The following is an 18,973-nucleotide window of genomic DNA, read 5'->3' on the forward strand; positions in this document are numbered from 1 at the left end:
GGTAGCTACCCCAACACTCTTGGGTTCGGCAATGGCGGAGTTAAATATTAGCCCTTTTAGCAGAGTTTAAAAAAATAACAACACCATTTAACAAGCCTGGTTATTTACACACACAATAAAGGGTTTACGGATAACTTAATCTCGCGCCAGTGACCATCATCATCATCATCATACTCTCATAAATGAATAAGGCATAATATCGTTAGCATCAATAGTGGTGAGTGAGAATTTGTTTAAGAAATCGCGTAGTGAATAACCAGACGCACGACATGCTAGATATAGAAAACAATAATGTCCACAAAATTGAGATAAATCAACTTGAATACGTCTATTATTCCATGTATAATACAGACAGTTTCGTTTTAAAAACCTTATATGATGTTGTATATAGGGAGGTATACCATAGCTATTGAAATACTCTCCCACACGCATATTAGATATATATAAACAGCAACCCAATGTTCGCCAGACTTACCACTAGAATGTGTATTTATAATTATGGCTGCTGGAAATATATGAATAAACAGAGGTAACTGATCTGCAGATTTTGTTGTAGTGCCTCATAAAGCAACTTGAGTTAGAATGAGACCATGTTGGTTTATTTGTAAAGAGTTCTCCCCCTCGATCGTGCTCGCTCGTATATTGGTATAAACTATTGTGTTGTCCATAATGTTAAGTCTGTGTGTTTATATTAGAGAAAAGAAATAAGTTAATAATAAACAAATAATGACACGAAATAAATATATTTTCTTTTGTTGTCTTTATTTTGTGTGCTCGTGCTAATAATTTTATGTTCATTGCTGGATAAAATGTTATTGTTTGTTTCCAGTTTTGGAGATATGAAACATACTCCGTAAATTATTCATTGTCTTATGCTTGTTTTATACTTTATTCAGCTTCTAGTACTTTCTTTGACTCTCAGTAACCGTAGAAATAAGTAATATTTAATGATATGCTTCTTAAAAAAACGATACCGTCATTTCATAGCATAACGTATGTAATTTACAGTATACGAGACATTTGTTTTTGGTACGATTGTACATAGAACCTATGTTAACTACTTAAAAAAGTTAGTATACTTACAGTGTTTTTTGCTTCTGATGTCATGCCAAAATAAAATCCATTAATGTAATTTTCTTTTTTCTACTCTACATGTTATGTTTAAAAATAATGGCAATAAATTTTTATTTACAGGTATGGCATACTTTTACTCACCATCTCCGAAATCTCAACATAAATTTCCAAGATTAAATGAATTGATTACTATATATCAAAAAACAAAGACAGAAAATTGGTTTCCAAATGAGACATGTTCAGATGAAACACCACATGTACCCTGGTGTACTATTATGCAATTCATACAGAAAAAACAAGATGTACGCCACTACCTTCAGGCTTTGCGACCAGCTATTGTCAGAGAACTGGCATTAGGTTGACAACGAATATACCCCAACATTTTTTCTGAAGACATTAAAGGAATTATTTTTGATGATGATAAGGGATGGTGGGAAAAACTTGTTCTTACATGTTTTGGACATCTAGACTTTAATGAAATGACACTGAGTTTTCTAAACATTTTGCAGAGAAAGACTGCATTGTATTTTGCACGTAAAATCAAATTAAACCTAAGAACATCCAGGGATGCTTTTGATTGGAGAAAAATAAGTGGAATTCATGGATGGATGAACATGCGGTAGAATTACCTAAATTATCTGAAAGGGATATTATATATTTACAAACAACTTTCTGGTATAGTGCTGAATTGCTGATGATACGTTTTGGGACAAAAATTCAAATGTTCAAGTGCCATTTCAATTTTAGATGAATCGAGAGAGTATATCATAAATAAAAATTATTTCCGTAAGCCTACATCTACAACCTCATCAAAAACTATACTTTTTATTATCCATACTATTCAACCAGATTCGCGTATATTAATAATGAATGGTGAGGGTCATAGTATTTTTGTGTTCCCAATTTGTTTAACCAATAGAATTGCAGTCGCTGGAAATTATAATTTAATATCTACATTCCGTCTCGCTAAGGAAATTTACATTCAGGAGTTTTTGAACGAACAATTTTGTGAAAACGAAAGAAAACACTTGGTAAATGGTTTTCGTTATATACAAGAAATACCTAATAGGCCATCATGTGACCCTATGCCTTTTGTTTTGTTTTTGTATATACAATTAGGACAATTGATAATTACAAAAAACATTTTTATTTGTTCATTGAGAAGTATTTACATTCTTTACCAAATATGCACATTTCTATTTCATTTCTATATTCTTCCATTTGGTCAGAATTTTTATTGAAAACGTACAAAGAAAGAATAATAATTGTGAAATATTTTTTTCTTGTGACTGCTAAAAACAAAGCAGAAAACTGTTTTTTTTGTTTGAAAATAAATATAGTAATTTTGAGAAAGTGCGACATCGTTTCCAATATAATTCTTTTGGTTGCACAGTAGGAATAATTATTAAGAGACAAAAGGTTGAAGAAAATTTGCTTGCATACAGAACTTTTTAGAAACAACAACTAAAATAGATTTTTTTTTAAAAAATACGGATTATTAAGGATGTAAAACAAATTAGGCATTGCCTCTCTAGCTACTGTTTGCAGTCTCAGTCGTTCAGATGCAATACACGCGGGAGTTTAAGAGCATAAATTTCCTTACTGGAGGAAGATGGAAATGAGTTTGTGAGTTCATCCTACATTATCTGATAAGTACGACTCAAACCCAAAGGTATGATATCTATCATTTTTGTGGCTATTTCTATGTACTTTTATTATTTTCATTTGATTTTAAATTATCGACAATGTACATTTTAAATAAAATATCGCATAAAAAAGAATGTAGGCTATTATTCAATACAAAAATAACTATTAATAATTATTTACAATACAATAGTCTATATGGTATTGTAATGAAATAGTGGAACGAAGAAAGTATGAGGAAACGGAAGAACCACAAATCAAGAAAACAATGTAAGTATGCAAAAGTAAGGAAAGCGAGCATACTCTATACTTGGGCATACTTAATATAAAAAATCGATAATAGGTCGACAGTAAAATTACGGTGAAATATTTTACAATCAATGTGCCACAACTTCACCGCAATATGATTACAAGTATTAGTATACATAGACTCTACCTAATTTGAAATACGCGAGAATTTAAATATATAGACCTAATCAATATACAAATTGAAACTATCACCACATGTGTACCTACTGTTAAAAAAATGAAGAATGATACTTCAGATAAATACCATAGGATACCTCGAAAGATATATGTCTCAAATTGATAGTCTATGGCGGAAACAATTAATCATAATCCTATGTGGTACATGTGTGCGTGTATGTCCGTGTGTTATGTGATTAAAAGCTATTTTCTTTAATTACCTTTGAGTGTTCATTAGATTACATAACATTATGACTAATTTTTAGATGCAAAGCCATCCAAGGTTTTTTTTTACCAATAGGAGTCTATATTAAGAGTGAACTTAATAATAGACATAGATTAGAACGTTGTTTGTAATGCAATTTAAAGTTGATAGAAAAAATATTTTACACAATTCTTTACCACAAATTAGAATAGGGAAATAGGCATTTCTTGTTGAATAGACCTAATGTATATAACAACGCCCTCATAGATAGTTTTATAATGATATGAAATGGATATGTTATAATTTGTATAAAGTATTAGCAGTTGTCAATATTCCAATGTATGTATAACGATATTTATAATAGTAAAACATATGATATGTTATCATTTATGTAAAACAGAATTATACAACAACTAAAATATAATCCAAAGCTATTATAAGAGGTGCATCCTTCATGCATCATACTCCTGCTTTACAATTGCCTCACTGAAACCAATATTCAAGATGAGGATTAGACCCTACCGATTTTCATTATACAAACTAAGCAATGGTACTATTTTTTCTTGTTTTTTAATACCTTTTTTTGTAATTTTCTCATATCATTGTTAGGTCGTTTCTTGAAATATTTCAAATTGTGAGCAACCTTGGTTGGAGTGGAAGCAAGGACTTTATCCTAGATGTATTATAATTTAATATTTTAATAAATTGTAACCAGCAATAATTAATTAGTTTGATGTAATTTACAGTTATTAACTTTATTTATACCATTTTCGTTAATTACAATTTATGTTGCTCTGGACGTTACATGACCATTTTCATTAGTGAGTGTCATTTTTCCTAAATATACTGTTGATTGATTTTGTGTTGTTGAAAGAATTAGTAATCCCAACAGAACATCAAACTCAGCAGCGGACAGTTGACTAATAGTTTTAATCACATAAATGATATTTCTAGTATGATTTTGTTTGTTCATCAATAAATTTCTCTAACACTTATTTAGGTACTTAAAGATAAGGCTGTTCTAGTTACTTAGTACATTAATAAAATGTAGAAAATATTTCACAAACATCTCCTCATTCGATCAATCACTCTATACCACTGCTTCTCTCTTCAAATGTTATCAAAACTGTCAATCTATTTTGTACACTTAGGTTCAAGAATCTTGGGTAGAGTACAAAGTTTTGTTGTATTCCAAATTCAACAACACTACATTTCATGTGTTTATGATCGGGATTTATAAAGAAACCGCTATTTTCTTGTACTTTCTTTTTCTGTTTAAATGTCCTACTGTAAGGCGAAGTATAATTTGTAAAGAGATCATATCAGAAATGTACTTTTTCTTACTATTAGTCAAAAAGTTTTAAAAATATTTAATTTGTTTATTGGGAAAACTTTTTTTATGTACCTTTTATGTTTCATATATTTCCAAAACCAATTATTTCTATAGATGTTGTAGTTTTTATTATAGTTTTTTGACTTTTTTACATTGTTATTTTAAATTTACTATCTGCCTCAATATACAATATGGTCTATTAGGTTATGTTTCTATTTTGTTATATTTTTTATTTGCAGATATTCGAGGTAATCTAAGACGTTCAGTTACGATTATTCCACAAATATAAGAACTTAATAACGTAATGAACAGAGGAAATGAAAACTTTAGTATCCAAAATGGAAGTTGCCTCGTATCCACTCATATAAAGGAACAAAATCAAAAACTAAAAGAACGGCTGAAAATTATTAAAGAAAAGTTTGGAATTAGTTAACAAGAAACGTTAATTATATTTCCTTCGCTTCCTTTACTTTCTCCTTCTATTCCCATTTTCCTCATAATCAAGTAGAACAACATCTCTTATCAGTTTCGTAAGAACAAAGTAATATCCCGATATCAGTAATTAACAGAGCAATGGAACTGGGACCTAACCACGAACAACGTAACAATAATTTTCAGAATATCTCATCGTACGTTAGCGAACCAACACCCTGTCATCAAACAGTATACAATGGACAGAATGGCGGCCAATTTGAAACAGTATGGTCACCAAGAAACATTTTTCAAATTCGTAGAGTCAACAACATGTGCACTATTCCTTTACCTCCCTCTTACTCTCTCTCCGAACACCAAACTTGAGGAAATCAATAATAGTTCGTAATATATAGGCCTATTAGGCCTATTATTGTTATTTATGGAAGAGTCATTTATGGTTAACTTACGATATGTTTGTCATTTTTTGACATGTCAAAAAACTGTGGTACTGTTCTAAAAAAAGTTCACAATATACATAATGGGAAACATTTTTATTTGATATAGACATATGGATTATTTACTTTCTATATACTCTAATACTTTTTCCTAGATGGATGGTCTAATATAGTTATATAGTAAAATAAAATAGAATACAAACAGCGTACTCATTATTTTTAAATTCTCCTTAGATCATGTTTGAAAGTTTGTTAGAAACTTGGACCGGATAAGACTACGGTACAAACGAAGGAGAACAGTACGATCAGCACCCCCTTTGCGGTGGGAAAGGACACGAAGGAGATTCAGAGCTCGAAGACAAGAGTATTTAAGATTCCGTATATGTGGTGCCCACGACAAGCGACGGTCAAAGACCAGACCCAAAAAACGGACTGTATCAACAAAGGACAAACGGGTGCCATCGAGATACAAGTCCGGATCAACAATGCAGGTACGCTGCCGGCAGAACTGAACACATTGGGATTTCTCGGTGGAAAAGCGAAATCCAGTCTCATTCGATTAGCGAACAAGACGATTGAGAGTCAGTTGAAGCTGTCGAGTAACGCCGCGTAGGTGGCGGGAGCGACAGAAAATGACAAGATCGTCAACATAAAGCAAACCAGACACAGGAGCCTGGATCTCCGAAAGAACGCTGTTGACGGCGACAGCAAACAACGTGACACTATGGACACTGCCTTGTGGAACACCATTTTCTTGTACAAGGCGCTCTGAGAGACTAGATCCTACACGCACTCTAAAGTGTCGCTCGTGAAGAAAATTCGAGATACAGTGGGCCATATGCCCACGGAGACCCCAGTCATATAATTGTTTTAGAATTCCGTAACGCCACGTGGTGTCATACGCCTTCTCTAAGTCAAAAAATATAGCAACAAGATGTTCGCCGTTGAGAAAGGCGTCTTGAATATGACCCTTCAGATAAGCGAGATAGTCTTTAGTGGATCGGAAACGACGAAATCCACTTTGAAGCTTGCTCAGAAGTAAATTGGATTCCAAATACTATACCAGGCGCTTGTTGACCATGCGTTCAAATAGCTTACAGACGCAGCTCGTGAGAGCAATGGGTCTGTAGCTCGTGGGGCTAGTTGCGACTTTGCCTGGCCTCAAGATAGGAGGAACGAGAGCCTCACGACAAGCGGGTGGGAAAAAATCCTCGACCCAGAGGCGATTATACAGTTGCAAGAGAGCATGCTGTGTATCGCGGGGGAGGTTGCGCAACATTTCTTAGGGTATACGATCAAGCCCTTGAGCAGTATTGGATGATTCACGAAGAGCAGAATCAAATTCAACGAGGGTGAAAGGAGCATTGTAATATTCGCTGTTGGCGGTACGGAAGTTTAACGGAAGTTTAATGAACGCAGGAGGATAATGTGCAGACTCAGAGATAGAAGTAAAATACTGGCCCAAAGTGTTAGCTATTTCCGAAGGGTGAGTAACTAAGACACCATTCACAGTCAAGGCAGGAATATTAACAGCAGGAGTATTGCCAGTAAGAGAGCGGACCCGACGCCACACGGTGGACATCGCTGTTCGACTATTGATGGACGAAACGTAAGTCATCCAGCTTTGGCGCTTCGAAAGTTTGATAAGACGTCTAGCTCGAGCACGTAGAATGCGGAAACGCTGCAGATTGTCGTCAGTTGGATGACAATTAAAAGTGACAAGATCGTGCCGACGAGCCAGGATAGCCTCACGGATTTCCGCAGACCACCATGGAACATGCCGGCGGGAAACGTCGCCAACGCATTCTGGAATGGAACCATGAGCAGCACCAAGAACAGTCTGCTCAAAAGCCTCTGCCACAACAGCTACAGGGAGATAATCACGACAATGAAACTCACTGAGCTCACGGAATTGACGCCAGTCAGCACGCTTCAAATTAAAGCGGCGGAGAGGAAAGTGAGGAGTAACAGGGAGACCAACAAACAACGGGAAGTGATCACTGCCACAAAGATGGGGATGCACCCTCCAGGTCAATGAGGTCAAGAGACCAGCACTACACATGGAGAGGTCGATACAAGAATATGTGCCATGGGCAGTGGAAAAATGAGTAGGTCTGCCATCGTTAAGGAGGAGCAAGCCACTCTCCTCAAGAAATTCCGTTACCTGACGGCCACGACCGTCAGTGCGGACAGAGCCCCACTAGCGATGATAGGCATTAGGGTCTCCTACAAGCAAGACTGGCGGCTCGAGCTGATGGAAGAGCTGAAGCAGATCGGCGGTTCTAAAGGCTTCGGAATGACGAACGTACAATGAACAAACTGTAAGCGGGCGAGGGAAGTATACTCGCACCGCAACTGCTTGCAGTTGGGCGACGAGGTGAATCTCCCGAGAATGAAAAGAATTAGAGACACAGACTGCCACGCCACCAGCAGCGTGGTCACTATCGGGCTTATCACACCGATACATAGTGTACCCAGAAAGAAGGAAAGACTGGGAAGGATTGAATTGCGTTTCCTGCAAACAGATGAGAACCGGCGAGTGGTAAAATATTAGTTGTGTTAATTCCTCATTATGAGTACAAAAGCCATTCAAGTTCCACTGAAGAAGCGCCATGCTGGAGGGTGTCAACGTTTAAGGCGAACTTTCCCACGAGGTCCAATAACAGCCCACTCGGAATCCATCAGTTCGTCCTCCACCATGTCAGATTTCAGAGAAACGGCAGGTGGCTTACGAACGGGAGTAGGTTTTGCTCTCTTGGGAGTAAGAACAGTCTCGTTCAGCAGTCGAATAGGTTGACTCAATTTCGGGCCAGCGATATAATGTGATCGGCGATGGGCTGGAGTACGCCGAAGACCACCACAAACGGAAACCCGTGGGGTTCGGGGAAGTTCGCTTGTTGTTGCAACTGGGGTCTTGGGGTCACTACTAGGCTCTGGGACCAAGTCGGTTTGGGTGGAAACGTCGGACGTCTGGGTTGATACAGAATTCTTAGAACTTGCTGCAACAGTAGCGAATGGAACAGAAAGCGAGGAAGGAATGCTTTCCTTCAAACGACGCTTAGCATCAGCAGCAGAAATTTTTTCAACAACCATGAGCTCCCTTATACGTTTCTCGCGCTGGAAGGCTGGACAATCCCAAGACCAAGCAGAATGCTCACCCTTGCAGTTGACACAAAAGGGCTTGGTTGCTTTACAGGGATCCGCACCATGACTAGCCTGGCCACAATTGACAAAATGAGCAGCACTCGCATTGCAGGAGGTGCTGGTGTGTCCAAAATGTTGACATTTATAGCAGCGTAAAGGACTAGGTATATAGGGCCGAACTTTCAATCGATAGTAACCAGCCTTTACATATTGTGGAAGCATTGGCAAACTAAAAGTAAGAATCAGTGACTGGGTAGCGACGAGTTCACCTGACTTCTTACTTTTTATGCGAGCTACATATATAACATGTTGGTCCGCTAACTCCGACTTAATCTCCTCCTCAGTGGCATTCAGGAGATCCCAACATGATATCACCCCTCGAGAGACGTTCAGGAGACGATGAGCTTCTACTAACACGTTCACAGGTCCAATCGAAGTTAATTTCAGGCGCTTCGCTGTTTGCTTTTCATCGATCGTTTCCATCAATAAAGTGCCGTTCCGCAATTTCTTGATGTCTTTAACCTGTCCAGCTTGGTAAGTAATAACTTTATTAATAACAAAAGGGGATAAGCCCTTAATAGCACTCGGACGGTTTGTATCAGATGTGGCACTATCAGCATCTTTATCTTTAATTACAAGATATCGTACGACGGGCGCGGCGATACTTGTCTTTTCCACACTTTCGCTTTCACTCGGTTTGGGCTTCTTCCGTGAGGGAGAGCCCGGATCAGTTTTTAATGTTTTTGTACCTATATAAAAGTGATTTGATTGAAACATTTAGAAGAGAAAAAAGGGTGTGAGGTCACACCGGGGCGTTAAGAGGGGAACTAACGCTACCCCCTGGCAATCCCTTCAGCACGCCCAACACCTTAGGATCAGCGTGGGGCCAACGCGGTCAAGGGGAATGGAAGTGCAATGAAACCATTCCCGTCGACAAAAACGCGTGGCCCCGGAAAAAGAAGACTGAAACAAAACGAAAGAAACCTGTTCAACAAAAAGATATACCCCCACCAGCCCAGGAAGAACAAAACAAAACAAAATTCTATGTTGTTTTTGATTATTTTATATTTTGCGATTTTGTTTTTATGTTCAAAGACTCAACACTCCGGACAACACAAACACTGGACGGACACAACATTAGCCCGGTGGGTGCACGTTTCCTCCAAGGGGAGGAAGACGTCCACTAGACCTGCCTCTTCCCGACTCCCACCAACCACCCGCGAGTTCGGTAGCGGTATTAGCGGCTGAGAGGGCGTGCAATGATATGAAGATGAGGGGTGATAGATGAATGAATGATGAAGCCGCCCTCTCAGCTCCACCCCTTCCCCGACGATGACGGTCCGCTACATGGAGGGGGCATCGTCTTCCCAGTATGGGCCTAAATGGTATAATCGTGGAATGTTAAACTCAAATATTTCATTTCTTAAATGGTGTGAAAATGTCTCATTGTATCCATACTAAAAAAATCATTGCCATCATACTGCTCAGGTAATAACGTTCTGACTGGTTATGCTGAAAACGTTTAAATGTTATCTAAACTGTCAACATGTTTTTACCTTTAAGTGCAAGAATATTAGATGGAGTATAAAGTATTGAAAAATCATTTTCGTTGATATTCTAGATCCAATTATATTTGATTCTGTGTTTTAATAAAATACTTTTGTAATTTATAAACAATTAGCCTATTTTTCTTTTTCCCATTTTTTGTTTACATTAGTTACTGTAAGGCATTGCGTAATTTGTAAAGTGAAAATTATAACATAATGCTTTATTTTCATTATTATTGTAGTTTTATTTGTTACAGTAATAAATAGCACAATAGTTATTGTGCATTGGCATAGTTATTGTTCCGTCATCATTGGTCCCGCCGTGAAGATTCGTAATAAAGCTCAGTACTGAAAATCCTCTAAAGATAGAAGTTAAACAGCTTTAGTATAACTCGTCTGAAGTAAATTCATAAACCCAACATCAAGGGACTGTATAGTTTATGGATGAAATGAGGTGGTAATGAAACAATTACTACCTCATTCTCACAAACTTTGTCGATACCTGAGATATTTCTTGTTGGAAATAATATCCATTGACAATTGATATTACTGGTTCTTCTTGAGAATGTTTCATTATTGAAATAAAGTGATCCAACCTCGTCGCTTTTTTATTCAATTATTTCTCTTTTTGTTGCCATATGAAAGGAAACGGGCATAACGGGCTGTGTAAAGTTGCACTTCCAACAAATTCTTATAATAGTGCTGAGCTGCTCATCCGACAACCCGATAATCAAGTTATCGAGACTACCGCATTTACCGGACGAAAAGAGATGAAATTGTAGTGTGCACAAATAAGAGATTCTTCCTCTTGAACCCTCATTGCAAGCTGTAAACATAAATTTAATTTGATATTGTATTATTGTTGTAGGTATTTAATCGGTTAGATTAGTTTTTTGTCAAATTATCTCAAACGCAAATCAATGAACGAAATTATTCAACGACAAGTCTGATTAAGCTAAATGCGAGCGGAAGACACGCAAAACAAGCCACATGCAAGCTTGCTGTAAGCGAATTTAGTTAAGTTAAATCGTAGATAGTAAGAAATCAATGCCACAATCCTGAAACATATGAAAAATACCTCGGATATCTCACCGTACGCAATAATTGCAGTAAAAGCACAGCCGCGAATATATCCATGACCCCACTGTGCTTTTACAAAAAAAAATCAAAATAATCATAATCATAGTTATAATAAGCAACGGTCACGGTTACGGTAATGTTGAAGTTTTGTGAAGAGTATTGAACTGAAGCCCATAACTGCATGCGGAAGGTGGCAATAAGAATAGACCCCAGATGTGTAAGCGGTTTATTGGATGATACTATTGGGGTGTTATGTTTAGAAGTCTACATCTGCCACTGCCGCAGAGTAGCTGATGTGCCCACTTTGATACTCACATGTCTTAGGTGTTCAATCTATGAAGAAAGTCATGTAGGTAACACGTCCCATAATCGTATTCATTTTTATGTCCAGTTTGTTTTGGTGTACTGTCAACCCTGAATTTACTAGTTAGAAAAGTTCGCAGATATCTGCTAAAATCCCTTCGGTGTGCGTACTAGGGAACAGAAATTGTTGTCCCTAGGGACAATATCAAATCTAGTAATAAACAATACTCTTGAACCACTAACAAATTTATTACAAAATGTATTAAAAGATAACACAGCTTATAGTAGAACTACACATTTTTAAAATTCCATACTTTTTATTATCAAATTATTCAGGAAAAGTAGTTTAAGTCAGATTTCAATAAAGTTTAGTAATTTGTACAAAATGAGTTGAGATATGGAAAATATGTTTCTAATAAAATTTGTAGAGCATTAAACTATCTTTCCAACGGTGCCAATATTGTTAGGTTTATTTTCAAAAATAGCCGTACAGCGAGGTAACTTTGAAGGGAAGTACACTTTCATTCGAATACTGATGCTCCGATCACTGAATGTCAACTCACGTCAGTTAATAAAGGTTTTGTTTCCGAGACAAAAGCTGATTTTTTTCATTATTTTAAGAATAGTTCGCATCCTTCTTCCGGGCTCTGCAAATTTCATCAAGAACGTTTTTCCATATCTCAACTCATTTTGGAGATACAGAGCAAGAAAGAAAGAAATATTAAGGACAAAATATGTCAGATTTTAATGTTTAAATTACAGTTTTCGAAAACTCGTTGGGTCTATCCAAAGTATGAACAGACAAAATCGTAAAGCACACCTTAGAGATAAAACCGAAAAAAGAAATTCATTAATATATTGATTAATTTCGGAGATGTGGTTTCATTGAGGGGTGAATGGGAAGTACGGGAGGACCTTCCGCTCGCATCAAGCGACCGGCGGTCTATAGCCAGCATAGTGGATTTGATAATTTAGGACCACCGGTTGCTTTTATTGTCTTGGAGTTGATCCAACTTCTTATTTTGAAGACTTTTCCAGATTCTGCCTCTCGACTATTATTTCTGATTGGGATCAGAAAGTGTAGCCTATAATTTTTGGTGCAATGGAAGAAGAAATAAAGCGGATATATAAATTTCGGATGTTTCTTTTATACTGTTTGTTAACTGATGTTTGTACTGCTATGTATCTGTCTCGATTTCTACGCATCACTTCACGCACTGGCTGTCCGCTGTAAAAATTTCTCGTAAACATGTTCATGAATACAATACTTTCCTTCTGATTGTGAGTGGGTTAGTTCTTACGTCACTGCAAGTTTAGATTGGCCACCACGAGGCACGAAAGCTACATTATTGTGTAATGTCTACGATTTTCTCATTTTTAGTTGAAGAAATGAATTACACATTATCAGCGGATGTTTTGGTTCCTTTGAAACTTAGTAACGTAGCTATCTGCGGTGAGAACCACTATCGCCGGAAGTAGGTTCATTGGGTGCAATTTGTAGGAGATATGCCGCGCGAAAATGTTACTGAAATATCTTTTACATAATGACTCTTTTACATAATCAAAATACAGTTTTCAATGTAAACAACTTATAAGACTTATACCCGTCTCACACGAAACTGAACTAAGACCTCAGATCAGGTTACGACTTGACAGTGTAGCTTTACTCAAACTTCCATGCAATTTCTTGTATCCTAAGGTTATGCGGGGGTCTCTGACGATCCTTAAAACTAGATAGCTTTTACCAGCAGAGCCTCTTGTGGTCGCTGCATTAAACAAGCGAAAAACACTTGAAGAATGTTTTACGTACAGAGCAATCAACTATCGTATTCGTAAATATAATTTTTTTATTTCGCAATATGAGTTCATCCGAAGAGGATGAAATATCCATAGCAGCGATATCTGCTCTGTTGATGTGCAACCCCTCCCCCCCAAAAAAACCGCGAAATATATAGAAAAGAGAGCTGCTGGGCCAGTCAGCGGATTCTTCGCCGCAATAATGCACAGGAAAGCAGCATAGTATCAATAGTGAATAATGAACTACTTGCAGATTCTCGTTCAAAAAAAAAAAAAGGATTATTCAGAATTCCGTACGCTATTGACGTCATATCTTTTCCTTTCCTACAGGAAATGCATAACAAAGCGGAGTAAAAGCAGCTACCTAAGTCTTTCTTTCAGGCGGTTTGCTTGCTTGTAAATCCATCCACAGTCGCATCAATAAATTCATTGGAACGTGACAAAAAATGAAGGCAGAGAAGTTTATCACTAAACCGCCTGAAAAGAAAACTTAAGTAATCTAACTACTGCTGACAGAAAGCAAGTTAATCAACCAAGAAAGCTCTCGGCTTCTGACCTTACTAACATACAAAATAGTAGATAACCCTGTTGATTAACATTTGACTTAGTGATCATCCTAGCTAAATCTATAGGCACGTAAGAAACAGCAATTCATAATAATTGGGAATATGGTAGCGCAGTGAAAGTAATCAAGACAAAATACATAGGTAGACTATATGATTAGTATATCCAGTAGTATTTCTGTTTAGTGCCTTATCATGTTTGTTGTTAAAAGCAGGATAATAGGAGATGTGTGATATCTGTACACAACTACTTACTTCAAATAGGCCTTCTGATGAGTACGGACTGTTAAAGGATACAAACTTGTTCGAACGAATTTTGATCTTGTTGTTGATGGATCTAATTTATGTGTGTATTTTCTGTATAATTTGTTATTGGGAATTGGTGAGGTATATTTACATGTCGTAATAAATAAGTCCAAGGCAGTTCTGTAGACTAGAATTAACCTATTCTATAAGAAAAGATTTATAACTGCAAGCCAATTCTTCCCTGTTGATATTTTATTCATACTTATCAATTACAATACTGAGACTTATCATAAAATTACATACATGTAGTAATTTATTTTATAAAGTAACTTTATACCCACTATTTAGAGTGTAATGCATAGTATAAACATTACAGCAAAATAGTCTATAAAGCAATACAATCTATGCCTATACCCAGCATTATTTATCAGCATGTATCATAGCCTTACATTTTATTTAGATTTTAACTTCTAATATAAATATAGACTTTGGACTATCGTGATTACTATATCATAATGGTGATGTACCAAAATGTATTTATTTTAAGATAGTTTGCAAATCAACGAAGGAAATAAAGCCTCATCTTTATTATTTAGCCCTATAAGTTAATTACTTTTAAGTTTTACAAGGAATCATATGTAGGGCCTATGGATTACAACTTCCTGAAAAGCAAATAGCATCATGGAAACAAGCCCTGTAGATAAACTTTATTATTATGGTATATAAAATAATATTTCTATTAAAGTTTAAATAATGATTATAATACTCAATGTGTAATTTGTAAAACTTGCTGTGCATCATTTCCAGGAGTAGGATATCTGGCCTATTATTATATAGACTTAACATTTTTTGCATATCGGTGTGAAATATATCGACGCAGAAAAAAATATTTGTATTGGTCAAGTAGATTTGACTCTAAAAAGCTCCCGTTACATTATTTTTGTTTATATTGCAAAACCTTTTCTAATCTAATTCATAGAGAACATTCTGAATGCCCTGAGTTTGATGACGAACAAAATTGTAAGTTTCCTAATTGTACAAAAAAAAAGGTATTTGTTAAGAATAAATTACGATAAAAATGTTTGAAATGTAGTAACCTATCTAGTATTGCTACAAATTATATTATTTCTTTGCACAATTAAATAGTCTACATTTAAGAAACTTAAATAGTAAAATGTAGTAGCTCTCATACCTATATTGTCTTGCTATTTACCATACTTTTTTGTAGTTCTACATACTAGTATACTATTTTGCGATATTTGGACAAAAAACTTAAAATCAACTGTATGCAATCTTATACTGGGGGTTTGGAATGTTAAAATGGGAAGAAATGAGAAAACTACAAAATTCTTTCATAGCCTTATTGCGTTTTAGTTTTTACCCAACATCTCATAAAACATACAAGAATTTGCACTCAGAATACAGAAAATACAGAAAGATAACCTTAAAATCCTCACAGTAATAAAAATATCTATAGCTAATTGTTACAAATGCACGTATACAAGTCGTAAGAAATATAGCGTCATGATTCTCTACAATTTAGGCCTAGATATACGGGCCATATACCTATTTGAGATATGGAATAATAAAAAGAAACGGATGTTGTGGAATTTGAGAAATGTAGTTATTTAGTGAATATTTATATTTAGTTGTTAACAAATATAAATAAACGAATATTGATCGACCTGTTTATTTTTTCTTATTCATCAAATGAAATAAAATTGGGATTTTTAACCTAAATATAACATGGCTTACTATAGAGCTTAAAATTTATGCCGGTAATACTTGGTTTTTCGCAAGTTTTAGAAATGAAGTAAGTATTAGTAGAATTAGCGGCGAGGATATGACAGTGATTATTTGTGACTGACATGCCCAATAGTTAATCTCCCCCTTCTTGCTGCCCCTTTAGTGGGACTTTTATACATCGATATGTCTTGCGCTTGCAAAGTTATGTTCCGTAGTGTAAGTTTAAAACCAAAATTCCCATGTCTTAGTATCACAACCAAACACGCTAGTGTCTAGCATATGATACCAGTTAGCTGGCTAGATAACTACCCCTCTACGGTGCCAGGAGAAATCTCAAAATATCAATTGGAAATAACAAGACAAGAGCCTCCGATAACAAAGGATAGTATATTGGCTGTAATAAGCCTGTTAGTTGGAATTCTTAATTGTATTATCATCTTGTCAATAACAAGCACACTGTTTATAAATAAGAGAAGAAGAGGGTTTGGTTCTCCTAGACAACCTGATCATATTTACTGTGACAAGAGAGAACAAGAGAGAAAGACATAACAGAAAATATTGTGTTGACAATCTTCACCTCTTTCTTTTTCCCATTTCTCTGTCGAAGCATGAAATATATTGATAATGCTTGTTAATCTTACATGTACAATTACGTTAAGTGAAAAAAAGTAACTTAAACACCGTTATATAGTTGTTGTTGAGTTTACTGCTAGCCGTGGTTACAAATTTCGGTTCAATATTTAGCTTACTAGTTACTGTAGACTTTTATTTCTTTTTTGTTCTAGTTTCTTGATATGTTAGTTCCACTAGGAAATATACTAAACCCCTTCCTCATCCACCAGATGAGTGATTGGGTTCGCAGAGTTAAGCTATCCCGATGGGTACGATTTCTGATATAGTGCCATATCTATATTATGATTATGTATTCTAATCAATAACTGTCTTCCAGAGCAAAGGACACAATTAAAATGAAAGCAATATAGATGAGATATGAAGGAACTTCTTCTCTATCGAGGTCTAATGTGTACGAAAGCCGAGTAAAAAAAATACACATATGCGATTACAACAATAAGGTATGGTATTGAAAGGAGCATTCTTGCTCGAGTATTCTTAAGGTGCTCCAATTGTTCACTTTGGAGAAGCACATGTTGTTATATCTCCGTCTCGAGGAAGGGCGTAAAGAGGCATAGTTATTATGCATCGATAAACCCTTTTCCTCCTATAACATTAATATGAATTTATTTACCGTAGTATCGTAGGTATCTAGCTTGTATATGTATTTCAATATTTTAGTTCCTTGCAAATAAGATTAAATGTATTTGCACTGAATATAAGCATTCTATTTTAATTTTAATTGGAAACAAAGTTTTTGTTTTAATTTAAATTGAAAATTGACAACTAAATTCTTTCGATATTTTAGTTGCTTGTAAATAAAATGTAATGAGAATTGCACTTAAAATAATACAGGTTATAAGCAGTTTATTTTAAAACTGCTTTAATTTTTATTGAAAGTTAACCATGAAATTCTTTTAGTAATTGATAAAAATAACAACGATATTAAACCTATGACACTCAGCATGGACTTACCTTATTCTCCTTGCTCCAAACTGGAACATTCAGTACGTTACAAAACACACGCAACACGTACTCTTCGATCGTTTCGCGAATACTAAATAATTGCTGTATGGATTCAAATGAAGCAGCACAAGAAACAAAGCAAAAAGTTTTAATCTTGCGGTAATTAATGTTACTATAAATATTTTAATTGCACAATGTACTATCTCATCGCCTTCTTATACCCACTGCAGTAATGATGAACAAAACTATTTCCGTCTCTTACGGAGACTACAAATTCCATTTGTCTCTGATACGAGTCGTCTCCCAAGGAAGGAGACAAAAGAGACCGGAAGTAACTGGTGGGCGTTCACCTTCCAAAGAGATAACCAGTTTGGCAAAAGCAAGGAGGAAAAGTTACCATGCTGTCATAATGCAATGAGCCAAAACAGCCTTGGATTGATTATGACTGCGTATTAATCTTTTCTTTTTCTCTCCTCTTCACAGACCACGAGATGCAAAATATCCAACTCTTCAACGTTTTACGCATGAATCCGCCAATCCACGAGCTATTGGATTCCTTGAGAATATATATTTCCAGATCAATGATCTGAATCGTAATAAAAATGCATTGACCTGTAATTACCTATTAAGTGTTCTCATAGGATTAAATATATATCATGATATCTTTTTACGGTGTTACATTACACTGGCCTAGGAACCATAATCAAGCCGCCACTGATTTATTTCGGCCACTACTGACGTGAAGTGACCCTACTCTTGGGGAAGATCTGTAGAAGACCGTTATTGAAATTTGGTTCTTGTAGGCACCATGCCAACGTGATTATTATTTTTTTAATGGTCTTTTTAATTCTCTCACACCTTTGAAAAAGGTAACAGAGCAAGCCACGATGAAAGAATTGACGTAAATAAGTAGCCGATGATAAACACGTATTAAATTATCAACAAACAATTCCCTGAAGTACGTGACGAACAAAAGTCAGAGCGTTTCAGAGATCCTTATTCTACGCAATTAAGAAAATTACGGAATTGAGTTCTCCTGAAGTATGACGCTCAGAATTACGGTGTATTCTAAATTCGTCAGTGTCCCTGCACATCCTAGAAGTCTTGGGGTGCGTTATTTTTCCAAAGGAAAGGAATGACAGTTTCTGATAAAATTGTGCAGCTTTATCTCAAAACCAAAAAAAGAAAATAAATAAGAACAGCTTTTGCCAACTCAGTTGCTGAGTGGGTGATCTTACGTCAGACGGCGCATATAAAAATTGGAAAAGGAAATTCTTGGGGGTGATTGGGGGTCATTTCTTTGTTGTGGCGATACTGGCTTTTGTGCGGTGCTTGGTTCGACATCGTGGAGAGTGTCAGTGAACACTTCATGTTGAAGC

The sequence above is a fragment of the Thermobia domestica genome, chromosome 7, assembly GCF_964235325.1.
Source record: "Thermobia domestica chromosome 7, izTheDome1.hap1.1, whole genome shotgun sequence".
Lineage (NCBI taxonomy): Eukaryota > Metazoa > Arthropoda > Insecta > Zygentoma > Lepismatidae > Thermobia > Thermobia domestica.